Genomic DNA, 24,160 nt, shown 5'->3' with positions numbered 1-24,160 from the left:
ATTACTTCCCACCCCACCCCCCACCCCTGCCAAAGTCCTTTTAATTTAAAGAACATTTGAGATAACAAAGACTTACTGTATAGCACGTGGAACTATATTCAATATATTGTAATAACTTATAATGGAAAAGAATATGAAGCTGTACACCTGAAACTAGAACAATATTGTAAATCAACTATAGCTTTAATTTAAAAAAAGAACATTTGAGTAATGGAGAATATAGTCAAAAGAACTAGAAATCAGTTGGTCTAGGCTCAAATATTACCTTTTTCCTCCTAGTTCTGTATCCTTAGACAAGATTACAAAAAATAACTTTTTACTTTAAAATAATTTTAGTAGAAACAGTTCCCAGGTGCTACCACACCACACACCCCCTCGCCCCCCATGAAAATATCTTACATATCTGTAGTCCATTGCCCAAACCAGGAGGTTGACATTGATTTAATACCATTAACTCAAATGCAGACCTTATTGGGATAGTTTTTACATTCACTCTGCACATGTGTGTAGTTCCATGAAATTACATCACATGTGTAGATAGATTTGTGTAAGCTTTTGATTTTTAATGCACACTTATCTTGAAATTATTTTGTACCTTTGTGTGAGTAATTAGTAGTAGCAGAACAGCAAAACTGGAAACAATCTGGAAATCTCAATTTAATATTCTTAATTAAAAGACTTCTAGATTAGGAAGTAGAAGGGCAGGCTCTATTGATAATCCCAGCTCTCCAACTGGAGAAGAAATGAAGAAGCTACATCAAACAGAAATCTTGATTTCCCATGGTTTCAGCCAGAAACCTAGAACTCATCCTTCTTTTGCCTTTCTCTGCACCAAATGTCCTCTCCAACGTCTATCCTGTGAGCATGCCTTCTGAAATATCCCCCAAATTTGTCTGTTAGTCTCTTTCCCTTGTTGGAATGACTGCAGTAGCCTCCTGGTACAATCCATTTTCCGCACAGCAGCCATAACTGTCTTAAAAATATAAACCAGGTTAAGTTGTTCCTCGGTGTAAACCCTCCTCCAGTGGTGTCCCATTGGCCTGGGATCTGATGGAGCTTCTCCCTAGAGCCATGAGGCCCCTGTAGTCTGCTTCTTCCATTCCATTGGTGTTTTCCACCTTCTTAGCGTGCCCCAGTCACCCAGGCCTCCCTCTGTTGTCTCTTCGGTTGGCCACATAGTCTTCCTGGTGGTCTTTGTTCCAGCGCTTCTCTTGGTTGGATGTGCCTGGTTCCTAGTTTTGCTCTGATACCTTGCTCCTTCTGGTCATTTAGGTGTCAGTCCAAAGTAGACACTTCCAAGTCACTTTCTATCATATCATCCTGTTTTATTTCCTCCATCACATCTAACATGATCTCAAACTATCTTCTGCACTTGATTGGACTTGTTTTTACTTGAAAAGTGGGGTTGCCATAACTTCTGGGTAACCTTCAATCCTGGAGCTTAGGACTGTGCCTACCCCATAGAGAGCATCAATAATTATATTTTGAGTAGATGCATTAAAGCACCAGGTAATCGCAGAGGTTTTTAACATTGAAAAAAAAATATTTGGGACTCTTGAGAACATTGTGATTGAATTCCTGTATACTATGGATTCTCTTTATATAACCTTGTGTTAATAGCAGATCTTTTTCTGAAGCAGAACCATGTTAAATGGGAAAGATAAGTCTTTTGTCCCCTGGTAACAGGCTCCTGTTTGCCTGAACATGTCAGACAGACTGCCTTAATCCTTTGAAGTAGTAAAATTGAAATACATTGACTTCCCCCATCAACTGAGTTTTTTGCATCAGAGAAGACCATTGAGCAGGTTTTCATACAGAAGGAGCAAGAAACTTAGTATCATGTGGTTTGACATTTAGGCAATCTTGCTTTCATTATTTATTTTAGGTTGAACACATCCCTTTTCTTTTGAATTTAACATGTAAGTAATGACTCCCCACAGAGAAGGCAATGGCACCCCACTCCAGTACTCTTGCCTGGAAAATCCCGTGGACGGAGGAGCCTGGTAGGCTGCAGTCCATGAGGTCGCTAGGAGTTGGACACGACTGAACGACTTCACTTTCACTTTTCACTTTCATGTATTGGAGAAGGAAATGGCAACCCACTCCAGTGTTCTTGCCTAGAGAATCCCAGGGACGAGGGAGCCTGGTGGGCTGCTGTGTGGGGTTGCACAGAGTCGGACACGACTGAAGCGACTTAGCAGCAGCAGCAATGACTCCCCAGACTAGGAGACATGGAGCTGCTACTGTTCTGACTTAAATGGAAGGAACAGAATTTATGTCCTTTGCCTCATTTCTTAAATTCCCATTTAACTTCCATTTATTGATTGTCAGGGTCATATAACCAAATATTTCTCTATTTTACTTTTAGTGGTATTTCCAGCCACTTGTGCCTTTTAAGCAGTTTTAGAAATGTGATACAATGTAGGAGTATAAATACTTATGTTTTTAGACATGTTATGCTGAATTAGTGATTTACTATAAAGTAGTGATTTACTGCTGCTGAAGGAATGGTTTCTACATGAGAGAAATGGTTAGTTTGTCACTAACTGTTTTTTATCAGAGGTTAATACATTTTTTCTTCTCTAATTAAATTCTAGTGTTCTTTTTTGAAAAAATGCATGTACCTGTATAGCTTCCAGTAATATAATTGTTGATTTTTTGGTTCCTTCTGTTCTGTTTTTATTGTTGTTATGGCTAATGAATTAATTTCCAAACAAATACATACTTTTAAACCTGGAAGATGATATTTATCTCTTAAGAGCATTTTGTCATTGTTATGCCCCTAGCTTATAGGGTATTTTCTTGAGAATTCATTTTCTTCTTGTTGACTTTTTAAAATGGAGTACTCATGGTGAGTGTGAATTCATATTATGAAAAATGTGAGGATGGAATATGATTAGACATAATTCAAAGTAGTAGTTTATATGAAAAATCAAAACTCTAAAGCATTTATTACCAAAATTTGTTCTTTTTGTGTTACCCTCCACCCCAGGTCCTCTTAATGGTTCTGTGTTTTTGGTGAGCCAGACATGATTTGAAGAAGATAATGGGGAGAGGGAGGTGTCAGAAGGGTTTCAAGTGAGCAGGCTGCTTTTCCGAGAGCCTCTCACTTGGCAGGGTCTGAAATGACTGTTTTGGGGGAAGAAGTGATATTTACACTGAGGCGGTAAAAATGCCTGCCTGTTTTGAGGAGCTTTTGCTTTCATAATAGAACTTCACTGTGCAAGCAAAAGGATGTTTTAAAGGAGAGAACCGTTTGCAATTGAATGGTTTCCATTCGAGTAGGATCTGACAGAGAATAATTTTCATAAATCCTTAGTGCTGCATGCGATCATAGCTTAAGAGTTGGATCTTTTTTTTTTTTTTTCCTTTTCTTTGTGACCGTGCCATAAGATTTGCAGGAGCTTAGTTCCGTGGACCTGGGTTTGAACCTGGGCCCCTACAGTGGAAACATGGAGTCCTGACCACTGCACCACCCGGGAATTTTTGGATCTTTTTATCTTTATGATAGAATTGTACATTTCATTTCTAATTCCCACCCGTGTTTTTAAGTAGTGTAATAAAGTAGTGTTTTAAGCAGTGTTTTCTTGCCTGCGGCGTGACTGAGTGAAACTATGCATGATTTTCCCAATGGCGTAATTCTGTGATCTGTATAATCCAGTGTATGGCTATGGCTTTTGCACTGGATAATTTTCAGGTGATTTTTGTTGACCTGCAATCTTATTAAGTAAGATTGATTCAGGGTACTCATTCAAAGTTACCTAATTTGTGTTCTTCATATCCTAAAAATCAAATCTCTGAGCAGAGCAATTGTTGGATTTAGGACAAATCTTGGGATGAACGTATCTGTCACTTTAATAAAAAAATCAATGGAGAGGCACTCTGAGAGTAATGATGTGCTATGATGATTCTTTTCTTTTTAAAATAAAAAATCTACTGCTATATAACAAGTTACCCCAAAACTCAGCAGATTCAAACAGCTGTTTTATTTTGAAGGTTAGGGATTCAGGAAGGGCTCAGCTGGGTGGTTTGTCTCTGATATGCATGCTGTCAGTTGAGGTGGTTGGAGCTGGAGGATCTGCTTCTCAGATAGCTTTTTCACTCCTGCATCTGGTGTCTGGGCTGGGATGGCTGACGGTCGGTGCTGGCTCTTGGCAGGGGCTTGGTTGGGGGCTGTTAGTCTCAGCACTGCCACGTGGTTCTCCATGTACTTTGGTTACTCACAACATGGCAGCTGGGTGTTTAGAGGGAGCATTTCCAAAAGGTGTGGGTGGAAACTTTAAGGGTCAAGCCTTCTTATGACATATCCCTGTAAGTCCCAGAATACCACTTTCCCTGTATTTGATTGGTTAAGTCACTAAGAACAACTCAGATTCGGAGTGAGGGGAGTTACCCTTCACCTTTCAGTGGGAGAAGAAGCAAAAAATTTGAGGCTGTGTTTAATAGCTGATGATGGAATCACATCAGGATAGTATTTATTTAATTGCAATTAATGCCTCTCCTAAGGTTCATATGGCTTAAAGTATAAATACTAATAAGTAGTTCCATGTACTGGGACCACTATTCTAAGTGATGCAGTCTTCATTTAAAGAAAAACTCTGATGTCATTCATTCCAGACATTTAATGCCCTAAAAGTGGCATGACTGTAATCTCATAATATCTAGAGAGATGTCAGTCCTCTGAGTCATTGGGCAAACTAGCTTGTCGAAACAGTTCAAAGGAATCATAGATCTTACAGCTGGAAACGACTCTAAGGGATTACATCATCATTATCACCTTCCAAAGAGATTTATTGAGTTCCACTGGGTGCCAGGCCCTAGGAATGTAGAGGAGAATATGACATAATTCTTGTCCTTGAGACATAGTTGAGAAAATAGGACTGGTGCATAAGAGATGAATAGAAATCCATAGACTGAGTGGCAATTTTAAGTACAAGTGAAATGTGTACAAGAAGTGATCAGTAGAGGCTGTTGGGGCTGGAAAAGGGTGTAAGAAGAAAGGCTTCCCATCCCAATGAAAACAGAATCCATTACCTGTAAGTCCGTATGTGACTTGGTTCCCCGCTTCCTCTCAGTTCCTTTTCTGCCTCTCCTGTCCTCACTCACTGGCCTCCTTCCTTGAATATGCAGGCATTTTAGGACCTTTCTATTTGCATGTTTTTCTGTCTGGAATGCTCTTTCCCAAGATATTCTGATGGTTTCTTTTCTCCGTACAATCAGATCTCTGGGCTAACGTGCTTTTCTCAAGTCTTCTCTGACTACCTACCCTGTCTACTTCCTATCCTTCATCATTGTTTGTCTCCACAAATGCAGGGCTGTTGTCTGCCTTGTTCATTATTGTATCCTCAACACCAAGACCAATGCCCAGCAAGTAGCTGGTGCCCAATAAAAAAAATAATTGAATGAATAAATGAGTAAGTGAATGGAGAACCTTGAAACAGCAGAAGGACTTAAAGCGAAGAACAGATGATGTGGCTGGCTGACGTCTATCCTGTTGCAGGATACAGTGAAAGAGAACTGAACGTGTGCATGGTACATTCATGAATCATCTATTTTAGTACGCTGACATCAGAGGTTGTCGTTTTGCAACCTTGGGTCCTTCAGACCACCCTCTTCTTAGTTCCATGTGATAAGCACTAAATTAGGGCTTATAAAGGGAGCAATTTATTTGACTAGAATGGCTGGGTCATACCTGGTCTCTGTTGGAGGTGAACTTGCCATTCCTGAAAAATACTCTGTATTATACCACATCTTTGTCTTTGCTCCTATTTCTTTCTGCAATATCCTGTGTTTTGTCTTGACATTGAAATTCCATGTGAATGATGCATTTCTTCCATTGTACTTAATATTTACATGACTTGATTATCACATAAGGACATTCTGCTTCAACTAGAAGTGTTTGTTTCTTTCACTTGAATATAAACTTTTAGAGGGTAGAGCCTGGGTCTAGTTCATCTTTTATTTCCCCATACAGTATATCAGTTCAGTTCAGTTGCTTAGTCATGTCCGACTCTTTGAGATTCCATAGACTGAAGCACGCCAGGCTTCCCTGCCCATCACCAACTCCTGGAGCTTACTCAGACTCATGTCCATTGAGTCAGTGATGCCATCCAACCATCTTATCCTCTGTCATTTCCTTCTTCTCCTGCCTTCAGTCTTTCCCAGCATCAGGGTCTTTTCCAGTCAGTCTGTTCTTTGCATCAGGTGGCCAAAGTATTGGAGTTTCAGCTTCAGCATCAGTCCTTCCAGTGAATAATCGGACTGATTTCCTTCAGGATGGACTGGTTGGATCTCCTTGCAGGCCAAGGGACTCTTAAGAGTCTTCTTCAACACCACAGTTCAAAAGCACCAATTCTTTGGTGCTCAGAGCTTTCTTTATGGTACAACTCTCACATCTGTACTGACTACTGGTAAAACCATAGCTCTGACTAGATGGACCTTTGTTGGCAAAGTAATGTCTCTGCTTTTTAATATGCTATCTAGGTTGGTCATGGCTTTTCTTCCAAGGAGCAAGCATCTTTTAATTTCATGGCTGAAGTCACCATCTGCAGTAATTTCGGAGCACATAAAAGTAAAGTCTATCACTGTTTCCATTGTTTCCCCATCTATTTGCCATGAAGTGATGGGACTGGATGCCATGATCTTAGTTTTCTAAATGTTGAGTTTTAAGCCAACTGTTTCATTCTCTTTCACTTTCATCAAGCTCTTTAGTTCCTCTTCACTTTCTGCCGTAAGGGTGGTGTCATCTGCATATCTGAGGTTATTGATATTTCTCCCAGCAATCTTGATTCCAGCTTGTGCTTCTTCCAGCCCAGCATTTCTCATAATGTACTCTGCATATAAGTTAAATAAGCAGGGTGACAATATACAGCCTTGACGTACTCCTTTTCCTATTTGGAACCAGTCTGTTGTTTCATGTCCAGTTCTAACTGTTGCTTCTTGACCTGCATATAGATTTCTCAAGAGACAGGTCAGGTGGTCTGCTATTTGCATCTGTTTAAGAATTTTCTGCAGTTTGTTGTGATCCACACAGTCAAAAGTTTGGCATAGTCAATAAAGCAGAATTAGATGTTTTTCTGAAACTCTTTTGCTTTTTCAATGATCCAGCGGATGTTGGTAATTTGATCTCTGGTTCCTCTGCCTTTTCTAAAACCAGCTGGAACATCTGGAAGATCATGGTTCATGTACTCTGTTGAAGCCTGGCTTGGAGAATTTTGACCATTACTTTGCTAGTGTGTGAGACAAGTGCAATTGTGCGGTAGTTTGAGCATTCTTTGGCATTGCCTTTCTTTGGGATTGGAATGAAAACAGACCTTTTCCAGTCCTGGGCCAACTGCTGAGTTTTCCAAATTTGCTGGCATATTGAGTGCAGCACTTTCACAGCATCAACTTTTAGGATTTGAAATAGCTCCACTGGAATTCCATCACCTCGACTAGCTTTGTTTGTAGTGATGCTTCCTAAGGCCCACTTGACTTCACATTCCTAGATGTCTGGCTCTAGGTGAGTGATCACACCATCATGGTTATCTGGGTCATGAAGATGTTTTTTGTCTAGTTCTGTGTATTCTTGCTACCTCTTCTTAGTATCTTCTGCTTCTGTTGGGTCCATGCCATTTCTGTCCTTTATTGTGCCCATCTTTATTTATGTATACAGTATACAATAGATTCTTAAATAAAAACATTAATTTTAATTAAATATAGAAACTAGAGTCCTTATATAAAACAAATAACGTATGCCTAAAAATCAAAAGAAGCAATGCCAAATTCCCAAGGAAACTAAATAATAATGAGCTGTTTTCATCCATGGATTTTTCTGGTTGTTTTGATCTGTTTAACTTCCTCAGATTGCATTCATGATTTGCAAAGGGCCCATAGAATCAACAGTTTACATGTTATATGTTTTATTTCATTATCTCTTGGTGCATAATACAGCACCATAAAATATAGTGGCTTCAAACAATGACAGTCTATTATTTCTCACAAGTTGTGAGTGGACCAGGCTCAGCTGGGTTGTTGTTTTGTTCCACATGGAATTGGCTAGTGTCATCTGTATACCGTATGCTTTCAGTTTCAGAGCTTGGCTGGGACCGGTATTGGCTACAGAAGGCACGCCTTTGTTCTCCTCATTGAGGCCTCATTTCCTCTGGTTTCTAGGCCAGCCTCCTTAGAGCATGGTGGCTGAGTTCCCAGCATGTGGAGGTGGAGGTGGCCTCTTTTAGGCCTAGATCTGGACCTGGCATATCATCACTTCCACCACATTTTGTTGCTCAACGTGAGCCACAAACTCAAAGAGAGAGGAAGTAAATGTCACTCCTCAATGGAATGGGGAGCATGCATATGCAGGGATGGGAGAAATTATTAATGGCATTGTTGACAGGCAATATACATCAGCATGCTTAGTCATTCATTAATGTTGTCTTTTCACTGGGAAGTAGAATGATGTCAGTCAACTCCCAAGCCTCTGAGTTTGATTTGAACCGTTCAGTTTTGAGTTGTGAATTGTTTATAGAGAGGAGTGCTGTGAATATTTTGGGCATAATTGAGTAGTTGCTGAAGGTGATTACTGACTGTGTTGACCTCATTTTCTGCTCTACTTGTCTATATTGTGTTGTACATGTTCCCTTGGTTTGAGTGGAGGTTGGAATCAGAAGCCAAAAGATCTGAAAAGTGGTCCTGAACTCTTCTCTGGTTCTCAGTGTAACTTAGAGCAAGTGACTTTAGCAGCAGGACAGGTAAGCATAGACCACAAAGCAGAAGCTGATATTTAATGTTAACAGATGGCAGAGGAAAACTTGAGGTACTCAGCTCTTTGGCCTCCAATTTCTTTCTCCTAACTGGCTTCTTTGATTCCATTTTTTCCTACAGCATCCAGAGATCTTTTTTAAAATATGTAAATCAGATCACGTCATTCTCCAGCTTAAAATATCCCAGTGGGTTTCCATTGTACTTGTATAAAATACAGACTCATCATAAATTGGCTCCTGTACCCACCTCTTCAACTTCCCCTCCTATGACTCTTCTCCCCTGCTTTATGTTTTAGCCACATTTTTTTTTTTTTTTTTTTTTTTCTATGCCTGGAATCTCCCAGGTTCATTCTCCCATGTCCATCCCATCTTAGGACCTTTTACACTTGCTGTTCCATCTCTCTGGAACACTCTTTCTCTAGATCTCTGTGTGGCTGGTTCCAGATGATGTGAGAGACCCGTCCTGACTGGGGGTACCCCAGGCCTTTTTGCTCACAATTTATACATTCTTTTCTTTCTAGCACTGAACCTGTTTCTGTTTTCTCAGGTATAAAAATGGGGCTGATCAGAAACTAGTGATCTAGAAAGTCCAATTATGAAAATTCTTGTAAGAAAGAGGGAGGAGGTATCAAGTTTACCTAACACCTGAGTGTTAGTATGCCAGGTGCCAAAGTTTTAGTAGAATTTATATCACTCCTGATAAGTTGTGTAATTATGGAGCTTTTTCTGAGAAATTCAGAACAGAGCTTTAGCAGCAAGCAACCAGGCTATCCTTAAGGAGAAGGGAAATTCCTCAGTAATCCTGGGACCTGGTCAGTTCAGCTCAGTCACTCAGTCGTGTCCAACTCTGTGTGACCCCATGGACTGCAGCACGCCAGGCCTCTCTGTCCATCACCAACTCTTGGAGTTTACTCAAACTCATGTCCGTTGAGTCAGTGATGCTATCCAACCATCTCATCCTCTGTCGTCCCCTTCTCCTCCCGCCTTCAATCTTTCCCAGCATCAGGGTCTTTTCATATGAGTCGGTTGTTTGCATCAGGTGGTCAAAGTGTTGGAGTTTCAGCTTCACCATCAGTCCTTCCAATGAATATTCAGGACTGATTTCCTTCAGGATGGACTGGTTGGATCTCCTCGCAGTCCAAGGGACTCTCAAGAGTCTTCTCCAACACTACAGTTCAAATGCATCAATTTTTCGGTGCTCAGCTTTCTTTATAGTCCAACTTTTACATCCATACATGACTACTGGGAAAACCATAGCTTTGACTAGGTGGACCTTTGTTGGCAAAGTAATATCTGTGCTTTTTAATATGCTGTCTAGGTTGGTCATAGCTTTTCTTCCAAGGAGCAAGAATCTTTTAATTTCATGGCTGTAGTCACAATCTGCAGTGATTTTGGAGCCCACCCCCCCAAATAAAGTCTCTCACTGTTTCCATTATTTCCCCATCTATTTGCCATGAAGTGATGGGACCAGATGCCATGATCGTAGTTTTCTGAAAGTTGATTTTTAAGCCAGTTTTTCCACTCTCCTCTTTCACTCTCATCAAGAGGTTCTTTAGTTCTTCTTCACTTTCTGCCATAAATGTGGTGTCATCTGCATATCTGAGGTTATTGATATTTCTCCCAGCAGTCTTGATTCCATCATGTGCTTCATCCAGCCTGGCGTTTCGCATGATGTACTCTGCGTGTAAGTTAAATAAGCAGGGTGACAGTGTACAGCCTGGTATGTAAGAGTGAATTTGAATCCTGAGTTAATGATCCCCCTCAGATGACTGTTGTAAATAAAGACATCTGAAGTTGGTCAACTTCAAAAAATAAAAAAATGAAAGTGAGGTTGATAATAACAGAATATACTTCACAAAGCTGTAATGAGGATTCATAAGTTAGTATTTAGAAGGATATCTCACACATGGTGGGCTTTCCTGATAGCTCAGTTGATAAAGAATTGGCCTGTGATGCGAGAGACCCTGGTTCAATTTCTAGGTCGGGAAGATCTGCTGGAGAAGGGATAGGCTACCCACTCCAGTCTTCTTGGGCTTCCCTGTGGCTCAGCTGGTAAAGAATCTGCCTGCCTTGTGGGACACCGGGGTTCAATCTCTGGGTTGGGAAGATCCTCTGGAGAAGGGAACAGCTACCCACTCCAGTATTCTGGCCTGGAGAATTCCATGGACTGTATAGTCCATGGGGTCTCAAAGAGTCGGACATGACCAAGCGGCTTTCACTTTCCCTTTCTTGCACAAATGTGAGCTGTATTATTATATCATGTTTTACTACCTGAATTTGTCCTGCTTATTTATTTTCTTTCATCCAGCTCTAGATTGTAATCTCTTTGCAAGCAGGGACTGATTTTGCCTGTCTTGTTCATATCCCATTTGTATTTCCATTTTGTTGGCATATACAGTGTATCTTTAGCATGTATCTGTAAAATGAGTAAATCAAACACAGAATGGTCATCCTGAACAGATCAGTAAAATTCATGGTAACATACAATTAAAGCTTGAAAAAGTAGAGTGGATTGTAAGAGATTATTTAGTTGTTCAAAATGAGTGTAAGATATTTTGATCCAGAAGAATTGTATTTTGGTAATTGTAACTGGAGATATTGTTTTATTTTTATGGAATTTTGAAAAGTGGAGAAATGTCAGAATTATGAAGGAAGGTAAATGCAATCCTGATTTTCAATAGTGAGGAGTATGGGTTCAAAAACCATAGACTTGGGAATGCTATGGTGATACAGTGGTTAGGACTCCACACTTCCACTGCAGGGGGCATGAGGTCAGTCCCTGGTCAGGGAACTAAGATTCTCATGTCACATGGCACAGCCAAAAAATAATATAAAAATATTAAAAACAAACAAACCAGAGACTGAGAAGGAGCTTTATGCTATTTGTGGGCAGAGTTCTAGAATGGATTATTGAAAGGATGATTTTTGAATGCTTAACAGTGTTGCTTAGTGGCAAAGTGGAACTCTGTTTAAGAAAAGAGGCCTAGAAAAATAAACTTTTTTTTTTTCAAGTCACTTCTTAGTTTGGTGGCAGAATCAAAATGAAAATAAAGACTCCCTGATTCTGTTCCAGGGGTGTTTTCAAACTGGGATCTTAGAACTTCTCAGATTCTATATGCCATAGAGACTTTTTTGTATATTTTTATTTTGAGGGTAAACTGAAAAAAAAAAAAAAAAGAGGCACTTTTAAAGACAGTTTCTCAGTTGGGGAACATTGACCCCTGGAAGTTCAAGGACATAGCCACAAAGGTCTGTGAGATTTGATTCTCCTTCCCACTCCTTTAAAAGAGATCTGTATAGTACTCTAGGTCAAGAAACTTGTCACTGTGACATTTTGCCAGTTTATCTGATTAACCAAACAGTGCATGTTGTCCATCTGTAAGAAACAGCACATTATTCCCTCAGACCTGTGCTTTCCTATATGGCAGCCTCCACCGTGTGTGGCTGTTGAATAATGAAAATGTGACTGCTCCAAACTGGTATGTCCTGTAATGGAAAAGTGTGTCTTGAATTTCAAATACCTAGTACCAAGAGAAAAAAAAAAGTAAAATATCTCATAATTATTTACGTTATTCTGAGTATCTGTTGAAGTGAAAAGATTTTTGATAAATTAGGCTACCTAAAATATATTATCAAGATTAATTATAGTTCATTTTTCTTTAAAAAAATGTGACTGCTGGGTCAACATAAAACTTATAATTATGTATGTAGCGTGCATTGTTGGATGGTGCTGCGTTAGAACTTGTTGCCTCTCCCAGGAGGCAAGGTAAAGGAGTTGGTGAACACTGGTATGCAGATGAGGTGATATGACAGCTGCTTTCATCCATTTGGATGGCTCTCATTCATAGAAGAGATTCTTTCTGTTGTATATTTCTCAGAAGGTAGAAGGAAGACAAATAGCTGGAAATGTCAGGTTAATATGAGAAAGATGTTTCTAAAGTTGTCCAGATATGGTTATGGGCTCCTTCTAGATGTAGCAAATCCGTCATCATTATTATATCCCTCATGCATTATTCAAGCAGCAGCTAAGTTGCGGCTTGAAAGATTATTTAGAGAGCTCAGGTGGTTAAAATGAATTCCCTTCCCAACCCTGAGATTCTGATCCTGAAATGAAATCAGGCCAAGGGCTGGTTTTATAGAAATATGAAATAGATGGATTCTGTGGGCAGGAGAAGAAAACAAAATTTCCTTCACTCTCTGTGTCCTTTTCCTTTAAACTTTCATTTGAATGTTTTTTAGTTGAGGAGCTTTGCATTCTTGGTTACAGACAAACATTTGATTCTGTGAATCTGGTGAGTAGTGCATCGGTTGGGAACGTGCTTGCCAACAAGCCAAGCAAATGGACAAAATCCACCAAACAGACAATGGCAAAGTGAGTCGCTGCTGCTGCTAAGTCACTTCAGTTGTGTCCGACTCTGTGCAACCCCATAGACGGCAGCCCACTAGGCTCCTCTGTCCCTGGGATTCTCCAGGCAAGAACACTGGAGTGGGTTGCCATTTCCTTCTCTGATGCATGAAAGTGAAAAGTGAAAGTGAAGTCGCTCAGTCGTGCCTGACTCTTAGCGACCCCATGGACTGCAGCCCACCAGGCTCCTCCATCCATGGGATTTTCCAGGCAAGAGTACTGGAGTGGGGTGCCACTGCCTTCTCCGAAAGTGAGTCAAGATCCCTTTAAATAGTTTAACAGGAAGTCTGGAAGTCAGCTGCTTCTGGCATTGGTTCACTGGCTCAAAGGCCTCAGGGCGAGTGTCTCTGTCATTGGTTCATTGGCTCAAAGGCATCTGGGTGAGCCTCTGTTCTCTTGGCTTCTCTCTTCCTTCTGGTAGCAAGATGACTGCCGCTACCAACAGTGCAACTATAAGACTGGAAGCTAGGGGAAGGAGTAGCTCCTGATGCATTTGTCACTTTTATCAGGAAAAGCAGTAGTCTTTTCAGAAATTACCAGCACACTTCCTCTTTTGTTTCATTGGCTGAAACAGTCATGTGGCCACTCCTTGCTGCAAGCAAATGTTTGTTGCCCTAGCCTCTAGAATGGAGACAGTACAAGACAAGAAGGTTGGGGGTGGTAGTTGAGTTATCCTGAAGAGCAGAGTCTGCCACATATTAGCCTCACATGTGACTGAGGGCACCACTCCCAAGTCAACAACTCCTTTTAAAAGATGGGAGAGACTTCCCTGGTGGTCCATTGGCTAAGACTCCACACTCGCAATGCGTGGGGCCCAGGTTTGATACCTGCTTAGAAAACTAGATCCCACATGCCACAACTAAAAGATCCTGCATGCTGCCACTAAGACCTGGCACAGCCAAATAAATAAATAAATAAAAATAAATATTTTAAAAAAGAGAGAAAACTGAGGACCAGAGAAGTAGACATCTTTGATTCTGATATAAAACATGGGTTCCATCCCTGGGTCAGGAAGATCCCCTGGAGGCAGAAATGGTGACCTACTCCAGTACTGTTGCCTGGAAAATCCCATGGACAGAGGAGCCTGGTGGACTGCAGTCCGTGGGGTTGCAGAGTCGGACATGACTGTGCGACTGAGCACATAAATTACTAGTTCAGCTCAGGCGCTCAGTCGTGTCCGACTCTTTGCCACCCCATGAACCGCAGCACGCCAGGCCTCCCTGTCCATCACCAACTCCCGGAGTCCACCCAAACTCATATCCATCAAGTCAGTGATACTATCCAACCATCTCATCCTCTGTCGCCCCCTTCTCCTCCTGCCCTCAAACTTTCCCAGCATCAGGGTCTTTTCAAATGAGTCAGCTCTTTGCCTCTCACTTTGCCTCTCTATCTTACAAACTTCACTAGCAAGGAAAGCATATTCCCAAGTGATAGGGCACATTGGATATAATTGTCACTATCTTGGATCCTTTTAACATAGGTTTAGACATTTTGTTTTATTGCAAAGGAATTTTGAGTAAATGGTTGTAAAACTTGTAAGGGACAGCCTTATAACTTTTACATTCATCTCCCATTTTGTTTTATTCCCCTATCAGTGTTCCCTGTGGTTCTTTTTTTAAACCAATGGCCCATTACGAGTATCAGTGAAATAATATATGTCTAAGAGTAAAACAGCTTTAAGCCACCATGGTTACTGGCAGTGTTCAGCTGATTGTCACTCACTGCTTCACATACTCCTTAGATATGCAGTTGCATAATCTAAAAGGGTTCTGCTTTGAAGGGAAAAAAAATACTATTGATGAATTGTAAAAGTGAAAATTGATCCAGTTTCCACTACCTCTTCTAAAGGCTCAAGACTCCCCCCTCCCCTGCACCCTGCCCCACTGCTCTCAGCAAAATCCCCTGTGAACTATACTTTGGGAAATGATGGTAGTGGCAGTGTTGTGATGGAATTTGTGAGAGCAAGGAAATGGAAGGTTGGACATATATAAGAAAAGCAAGTTTTGATGAAGAAGAGAATTGACCTGTGGCATATTGTCAGGCAAAATGAGATTGGTGTGTAATAATGGAAATCATTTGATATATGAAATAGCAAGAGTCCATTGTGGGTTGAGAAGCTGGGGACATTTACTTTGACCATTTAGTGGGCAGAGAATTTGAATAGGGAACTAGCTCTGTGTGGAATGCTTCCTCTGTCTCTTCATTGTTGGGTTTTCTATATAGCTCTGTCTTAACCTCTTAATGAAGTAGGTATTTCCCCCATTTTGCAAAGAAAGAAGTTCAGAGAGATGAACTTTTCCAGTGGTTGAAAACTAATACATCATGGTGCTGTTATTGAAACCCAAGGCTGACTCCAAGACCTGTGCTATCCTCCTGAGTTCATCTGAATATTTGCAAAATCTGCAGCTCTGATTGTTTTTGTGGTTAATGTTCTTGAACTGCCAACAAGTAAATGGTTTAGCTATCTAATGAGTTGAGCCTCTTTAACTTTGTTAGGTCTCATTCAGTTCAGTTCAGTCACTCAGTCGTGTCCGACTCTTTGCGACCCCATGAATCGCAGCACTCCAGGCCTCCCTGTCCATCACCAACTCCCGGAGTTCACTCAGACTCACGTCCGTCGAGTCAGTGATGCCATCCAGCCATCTCATCCTCTGTCGTCCCCTTCTCCTCCTGCCCCCAATCCCTCCCATCATCAGAGTCTTTTCCAATGAGTCAACTCTTCGCATGAGGTGGCCAAAGTACTGGAGTTTCAGCTTTAGCATCATTCCTTCCGAAGAAATCCCAGGGCTGATCTTCAGAATGGACTGGTTGGATCTCCTTGCAGTCCAAGGGACTCTCAAGAGTCTTCTCCAACACCACAGTTCAAAAGCACCAATTCTTTGGCACTCAGCCTTCTTCACAGTCCAACTCTCACATCCATACATGACCACAGGAAAAACCATAGCCTTGACTAGACGGACCTTAGCATTAGAGACCATCTATTATTTATTTGGGACAATCAATGCATTTTTACATTTAACTACATCTTTGATTTTTTTCAGGTCTTACTTTTTGTATTAGTGAACCAAGCTTTACTAGTACCCTTTTTTTGGAGGGGTACTTGTCTTATCAGAGAAAAACCTTATTCAGGTAAACAAATACATGCCATGACAATAAAGAACTATATACGTTATTATTTTTCCCTGTTCTTTTCTGCCGTGCATCTTACCAGGTAGAAGTTTGGTTTTCATAGCAAGAAAGAACAAATAACAACTTTGTGAACTGTGGCATTTGAGATTAGACTGATAAGACAGTGACCTGCAGCACACTAGTTAACCAAAAGGAATAGAGCTGCCGCCGAAGAAGACAGAGGAATGTCTGTTGTAGCTGAGAGTACTCTTTGGCATTTGGCCATCACAGTGTCACGATAACATGAAGAAGCAGGAATCTTGGAATTGCTTTCCTTTATATTCCTTTCCTGGATAATTACCAACCATCCTCAGATTTTGAAAAGTCCTTTTATTTTGTGATTGCATCTTTCAGCAACAACTCTTATTATCCTGTTATGCAATTTGTCTCATTTATGATGCTCAGGTGGGAAAACTTTCAGCCTCAGCAATCGTAAAGATCACCATGATTGAGCATTTTGTGGCGCTTTCACTTGTTTTGATGTTGAGCAGGCAGGGTTCAGGGCAGGTGAATTCTTTCCAGATGTGTTTTTAAATGACTGAATAGGTCCCTGGGGTCTCTTCAGGATAGCCCAAGTGACTGTGTGTTCTTGCCCCCTTCACGCACATGCAGCTTCCTGAGGTCACTCTGCAGAGGGCTCTGTGGTTGTGGGATAATTCCATGGTTCATACTGAACCAAGGAGGATGTGTAAGTAGTCTTCCAAGCAGCGAATCCCTGGGCTTTCCAAGGTCTGCTTGTTTGGATACCAGAACCTGTCCGTCTCCAGGAGACACACAGCAGTTTTGCTTTCATTTGCTTTCTCACCATCCTAGGCATGAAATGGGACCATTTTCTTCCAGAAGACGATGTTCCTGTGTAGGAGTAAGTGATAGCGCTTCACAAGCTTTGAGGAGTCTAGAGTCAGGCCCGTTCGTAACTGACATTGTAATGACTCGACACCACTGACCTTCTCTTGAGGTTATTGAGGAGGGGAGGCATGGGAAATGTGGTCCCTTGACCGACTGTGCCCAGCACCCAGCTCAGTGACAGGCAGCCAGGATGGCTGAGCCAGCCGGAGAAGCCTGCAAGTGGATGGGATTTTCTGCCTTGTCCTGACATGGAAGACAGAGCATGCCAGCCTCCGCGTTAAGGTACTCATTGGGTCTGGAGGACTGAATGCAGCTTTGAGATGTGCCTCTTCTTGCCAACCATGTTCAAGGGAGAATTGGGACCCCCCTTGAGGGTTGGGGAGAGCTCTTTATGAAGCTTTTCCTGACACATATATTCCTGGAGGAGGACATTGCGTTGTTCTCCTGGGCTCACCTCTAACACAGAACTTATGTTATGCTTGTCTGTTTTCTTTTTTATCTCCCTAGACTGTGAACCCTTGAAGACAGGGATTGTGTCTTATTACTGTTTTAATACTCAGTTTCTATGATGTGTTCAATAAATGTTTGTTTAACGAAATACTAATGTTCACTTCCTTTCTTTGACATGGTACTCCATCCTGTGCAAGGATAGAATTATATCAGAAATCATACCAGTTATCTTCAGTTGGTACTTATACTAATGAAACCCAGTAGCATAGATGTAAGTAGAGTTGAAAAGTAAAGGTGATTATAAACTATATAGAAATATACTTAATAAGAATTGGTCAGAATTTATGTAAAAAAGATGTCCAAACTTAACTGAGGCACATAAAAGAACACTTGAATAAATAGAGAGAAAACATACCATGTATATTGGCTGGAAGAGTTGATATGGTTAGTGTATCAGTATCACTTTTGTCCACCATAGTCTAAAATTTAATGCTATTACAGCAGGACTTGCAATGGGATGATTATTCCATGGAACTTGCTAAAATAAGTCCAGAATAATATTGTTTGAGAAGAATGAAAAATGGGAGATTTTTATCTCGTCAAATATTAAGACATCGTAAACTATAATAAAAACAACGTAGCATATAAAATAGAAGTCAGTATAACCTGGATTCCAAAACTTGATGAAGACATTTTAAGGAACAAATGTAGACTTCATTACCGTAGATGTAAAAATCCTTAAAAAATACTGATAAGTTGAATCTAGCAAAAAGAGAAAAAGGATATCTCAGAAACTCCAGGTCAGCTTAGTGTTTGAAGCTATGTACTTTATCATGCTAACAGAATAAAAAAGAAATTAGAATGGAATTTAGAGCTAGCCTAAAAACAAACTTGTGTGTAGATATGGAAACCTGGTACAAACCCACAGTTCCTTATTTGAAACATGTTTCAGAATTTCAATTTTTAAACAATATCTTATAGTCAAACGTGTTTATTTCCATGGCAAAACTGATTGGTAGTGACACTAAGTGGAATAAAGGCCAGAAATAGCATCGACATTACCTCAGGTAAAGCTTTGCCACCACATAATTTTGGCACTAAACTTAAAAACAAACCCAGAAAGTTCTTTGTTTTTAATATCTTTATGATTTCAGAATCTCAGAGAAGGAATTATCTACTCTTTTACATAAAGTTGGCATATTTCAAATCATTGATGACAGGATTTCTGAAGGATGTTGTGACTGCATACTAGTCATTTAAGAGAAAAAGAAAGTTAAATCCCTACTTTATAGCAAAATTAATTTTTTTTTTTTTGCTGTGCTGCATGGCTTGCCGGAACTCAGTTGCCCCACCAGGGATTGAACCCAGATGCTCAATAGTGATAAAGAGTAGAGTTCTAAACACTGGACTGCCAGAGAATTCCTAATGATTTATAATTAGATTTATAATTACTGTTAAGGATGGACTGTCAGAGAGTTCCCAATGATTTATAATTAGAGATCTTACTGTTAAGAAATTAAAGAATCTGTAAAAGTAACAATATACACCCAGTATTTATAATCTTGTGATAGCGGAGGTCTTTGTAAGCATTACACCAGTGGTAGAAACTGAAGGATTAAAAAGATGAAAAGAGAGATTAGATTTAATGATGTAAAAATTAACTTCTATACAGCAAAGAACACAATAGTAAGTTAAAAATGAATGCCAATATGGGAAATATATTGTTATTATGTGTAGTAGCAGCCAAGGAGTTATTACCCATAATTTATAACAAACTCTTACAGATTAATAAACAGAAGATGAATTCTCCAACACATAAAAAGAACCAATTATATGAAAAGGCCATTTGCAAGAGAAGAAATACAAATGGCTGCCAATATTCTACCAGATGACAGTTTGGACTATACAACTTCAGCTCCTGTAGCCACTACAACTGGTGGCTACTATTTACTGAGTGTTCACTGTGTGTCAGGGACTGGGCTGAGGGCTTCACCCGCAATGCTTAAGAAAATACTACGGTATAATTATTTATACTTTGCAAAGACGTGTATATGATTTAGCGAATCAAGGCAGCTTGTCCTAGATCACACATGTAGCAGGACTTTTATAACTCAGGACTCTTAGCTTCCAAAGCACTTGCTTTTCAGTAGACACTGACTTACTGCCTCAATGTATCAGTGTACTTATGAAGTGAAAATGCAAATGAAAGCAACCTGAAGTTACCATTTGTTTTGTCTATCAGATTGGCAATAGTTTATTTATTTTTTTGAACTTTATTTATTAAAAAATTTTTAAAAATTACTTTACAATATTGTATTGGTTTTTGGCAATGGTTTAAAAAGGATCTTCATTGCTAGGGAACCTCAGGATGTGGAGAAGCCTACAGTCTTTTCTATTGCTGGTGGGGGTGTCAATTGGCATGATCCTTCTGGAAGGCAGTTTGGCAATATGTATCAAAAGTCACATCCTTTGACATAGTATTTCTACTTCTAGGAATTTATCTGAAAGGACTAATTTGACATTCTCATATGCACAAGGATATTCAAGTCAGTATTGTTTATTAAAACACAAGGTTGAAGGCAGTTTACTTGTCCTTCAGTGAAAGATGGGTTAAACGAGTTGGGGGAGAACTGATGACATAGATAGAACTATATTTATTAATTGTTAAATATTGTCCTACTCAAACTTATTATTGGGTAGAAAAATAAAACAAAGCAAAACAAAGCAGGTTGCAAAACAGTACATGTGGCGCAACCCTATATTTGAGAAACTCAAAATGTTTATATATGTGTATATGCCAAGAAGAAAGTCTAGGACACAGTGTTGACAGTTGTGTAATTATAAGTGACTTATTTTCTTTATATTTTATGAAATATGTATTGATTTATTTTTGTTATACGCATATACTCTGGTTTTTACAAAGTACTTAAAAAAATATATAATCTTCTGGTACTGATGGAACATCCGAACTTGAAGATTAAGCACGAAACTTGGGGATCTCACCCAGGTCTGTAAATTTACTTTGCTTTTGTTAGCAGGTATTTAGGTACTTCCTGTACTTACATTTTACTCTTTGAAAGTTGACACAGGCATGAGTTTACATAAACATATGATTTCCTACATGTTCTTCCAAGAATTGCCAGACTTCTTTTTCACTGGCTTACAAAATCCAGTCAATGTGAAATTGACGTGAATAAACTTTTTAATAGATATAAGGAAGTCTTATTCACGTTTGCCCAATTGGGAGATCCAGGTCAGATTTCCTTATTGGGCTGATATCTTCTTAATAATAAATAGAGTTTTCAAAAGTAGTCTTTATAAATTGTAGCTGAGGCTCAGTTTGTGAAGAATCTACCTGCAGTGCAGGAGACACAGGATATGCAGGTTCCATCCCTGGGCTGGGAAGACCCCCTGGAGGAGGGCATGGCAACCCACTCTAGTATTCTTGCCTGGGGAATCCCATGGACAGAGGAGCCTGGTGGGCTACACTCCTGATGCTCGCAAAGAGTTGGACATGATTAAGCAACTAAACAGGAGGAGTCCTGCCCCAGAAAATTCTCATAGGGAAGCAGTCATGTTGGGAATATCTTAAAAGGTTTGATATATCCCAGAATTTACTATGAAACTGTGGAAATTAACATAAGGCACGTGAACAGTTTGCACAGCGCTTTTCAGCACCTTTCTAACCATTCACATTGTTTAGTGATGAGAACTATGGACTAAGGAGTGTACATTTTGGTCATGTTTGAAGATTTGGACGCAAGGATTTGAGTTCCATTGGAGTGAACTGGTAGTTTAAGACATAGATTTTTAAATTGCTTACAAAACGAGAGGGAAAACACTTGGCAGTGAAATTGCTGACTGTAGGTAGTTCTAGAGGCCATATATGGTAACAGAACAAGGTGGCAATCACTGAGCAAATGATTAGTAATGGGCTCTTAGAGAGAGTGTCTTTATGTAGTAGTTATTTTAAATTATCTTTGAAGTGGTTTATTGACCCTATTCTGTTTTGACATTCTCTTTGAAAGCTGCAAGTTACACTGATACTATTTAAATAGTGGAACTCTTCTGTAGCAGTTAAGAAGATGCATTTTGGAGACAGGTAGACCCAGGTTAAAATACAAGTTCAACTACATGGTAGTTTGTTGGCCTTGGGCAGGTTACCCAATCTCTCTAAGTCTCTCTCAGTTTCTTCATCTCAAAAATACCAACCTTACAGGGCTGTTAAGAGGACTAACTGAGATAATTCTCATAAAAATGTTAATAGCATCTGACATATAGTAAATGCTCAGGTTGCTCTAATTATATAGTTCAATCTCATTCAGAATATTTTTTTGTAATATTTTGTGGCATAATGGAAAGAAGGCATGTTGTACTGTGTAACGGTTTGAACCCAGGCTGTGTCCATTATTAACTCCAGAATCTTGGGCCAGTCACTTAGGTGCTGAGCCTGAGTTTTCTCCCCTGTGAAACGTGTGGATTAGAGGTGATAGGCCAAGTGTCCAACTCTATGTTTGGAGCAAAGCAACAGATATTCAATGAATGATAACTATTGTCATTGCTATGAAAGCTAATAAATTTCAAAGAATATCTTAAGGGCTTTTTATAATTTCTCTCCTTGTTTTTTACCTTTAGTTTCATTTCTTTAAGAAATTGGATACACATAACCAAGACTATGCAATATTAGAAAAGTTAAAGAAGTTATAAAAATAGATCATAATACTACATTTGGTAAACCAAAAGAATAAGAATCTGAAGTAATGAATGATATCACTACAGAAGAATGTGTACCTAGGGCCTGGCCTTGGGGTGGTTTTTCTTCGTAAACCTGCCTGTCACAATGACTGGATTTGCTGCCTTCTTCCCAATCTGGAATGGTTAGCAGATAAGCTCTATGAAGGCAGGGACTCTGGTTATCTTGTTTCCACTACGGTTTCCCCAGCTAACACTGGGCTTTATATTAAATGCTCTAAAAAAATGGAATAGAGACTGGCTGGAGCAAATTTATGCTTTATTCAGTCCCTTCTTTAATCTGATTCTAACAACGCAGGCAGTTTATGAAATGGTGCAGGTATCCCATGTTTTACTAATGTTTAAATAAGAAAGGGGAAAGCCACTGCTAAGATTTGAAAAGTTGGTAAAGTAGCAGCAAAAAATGATGAAGGGCAGAAACAAGACCCAATACAGAACTGTGGGAAAATTGAATAAAACAAGTTATCTGTCTTTGTGTCCCTTTCCCACTAAACTTTAAGAAATTTAAAGTCAAGCACCAGAACTTTTTTATTTCCTATATTCTAAAATGAAGCACAGTTCCTGGCTCTTAGTAGCTGTTGAATAAATGGATGGATGAATGAATGAGACATCTCTTACCTTTGAAGTGGCCTTCTTGTGTTCTTAATGCTGAAACTAGAAAAAGGTATAGATCCTTATTGCCAAATTCAGACTTGAAGAAAGTAGGAAAAACCACTAGACCATTCAGTTATGACCTAAATCAAATCCCTTACGATTATACAGTGGAAGTGACAAATAGATTCAAGGGATTAGATCTGATAGACAGAGTGCCTGAAGAACTATGGACGGAGGTTCATGACATTGTACAAGAGGCAGGGATCAAGACCATCCCCAAGAAAAAGAAATGCAAAAAGGCAAAATGGTTGTCTGAGGAGGCCTTACAAATAGCTGAGAAAAGAAGAGAAGCTAAAGGCAAAGGAGAAAAGGAAAGATATACCCATTTGAATGCAGAGTTCCAAAGAATAGCAATGAGAGATAAGAAAGTCTTCCTCAGTGATCAATGCAAAGAAATAGAGGAAAACAATAGAACAGGAAAGACTAGATATCTCTTCAAGAAAATTAGAGATACCAAGGGAACATTTCATGCAAAGATGGGCTTGATAAACGACAGAAACGGTATGGACCTAACCAAAGCAGAAGATATTAAGAAGAAGTGGCAAGAATACACAGAAGAATTATACAAAAAAGATCTTCACGACCCAGATAAGCACAATAGTGTGATCACTCACCCAGAGCTAGACATCCTGGAATGTGAAGTCAAGTGGGCCTTAGGAAGCATCACTACGAACAAAGCTAGTGGAGGTGATGGAATTCTAGTTGAGCTATTTCAAATCCTAAATGATGCTGTGAGAGTGCTATACTCAATATGCCAACAAATTTGGAAAACTCAGCAGTGGCCACAGAACTGGAAAAGGTCAGTTTTCATTCCAATCCCAGAGAAAGGCAATGCCAAAGAATGCTCAAACTACCGCACAATTGCACTCATCTCACATGCTAGCAGGGTAATGCTCAAAATTCTCCAAGCCAGAGTTCAACAGTACATGAACTGTGAACTTGCAGATATTCAAGCTGGATTTAGAAGAGGTTGAGGAACCAGAGATCAAATTGCCAACATCTGCTGGATCATAGAAAAAGCAAGAGAGTTCCAGAAAAACATCTGCTTTATTGACAATGCCAAAGCCTTTGACTGTGTGAATCACAACAAACTGTGGAAAATTATTAAAGAGATGGAAATAGCAAAGCACCTATCTGC

At 39.8% G+C, this 24,160-nt stretch overlaps 1 protein-coding gene and 1 long non-coding RNA gene across 2 annotated transcripts in view; both read left to right on the top strand.

The window, feature by feature from the left end:
* Positions 1-24,160, top strand: part of CRADD (CASP2 and RIPK1 domain containing adaptor with death domain) — a 198,470-nt gene that overhangs the window by 24,603 nt on the left and 149,707 nt on the right. The gene's annotated exons all lie outside the window — the stretch shown is intronic.
* LOC120858376 lies at positions 16,063-18,723 on the top strand. Its single transcript, XR_005719851.1, has 2 exons — positions 16,063-17,005; positions 17,131-18,723. It is a non-coding gene; the product is annotated as an uncharacterized LOC120858376 (long non-coding RNA).

The sequence above is a fragment of the Oryx dammah genome, unplaced genomic scaffold (assembly GCF_014754425.2).
Source record: "Oryx dammah isolate SB20612 unplaced genomic scaffold, SCBI_Odam_1.1 HiC_scaffold_29, whole genome shotgun sequence".
In the NCBI taxonomy this organism is placed as follows: Eukaryota; Metazoa; Chordata; class Mammalia; order Artiodactyla; family Bovidae; genus Oryx; species Oryx dammah.
Note: the sequence above shows the minus strand (reverse complement) of the source record. Positions and strands in the feature narration are given on the sequence as shown.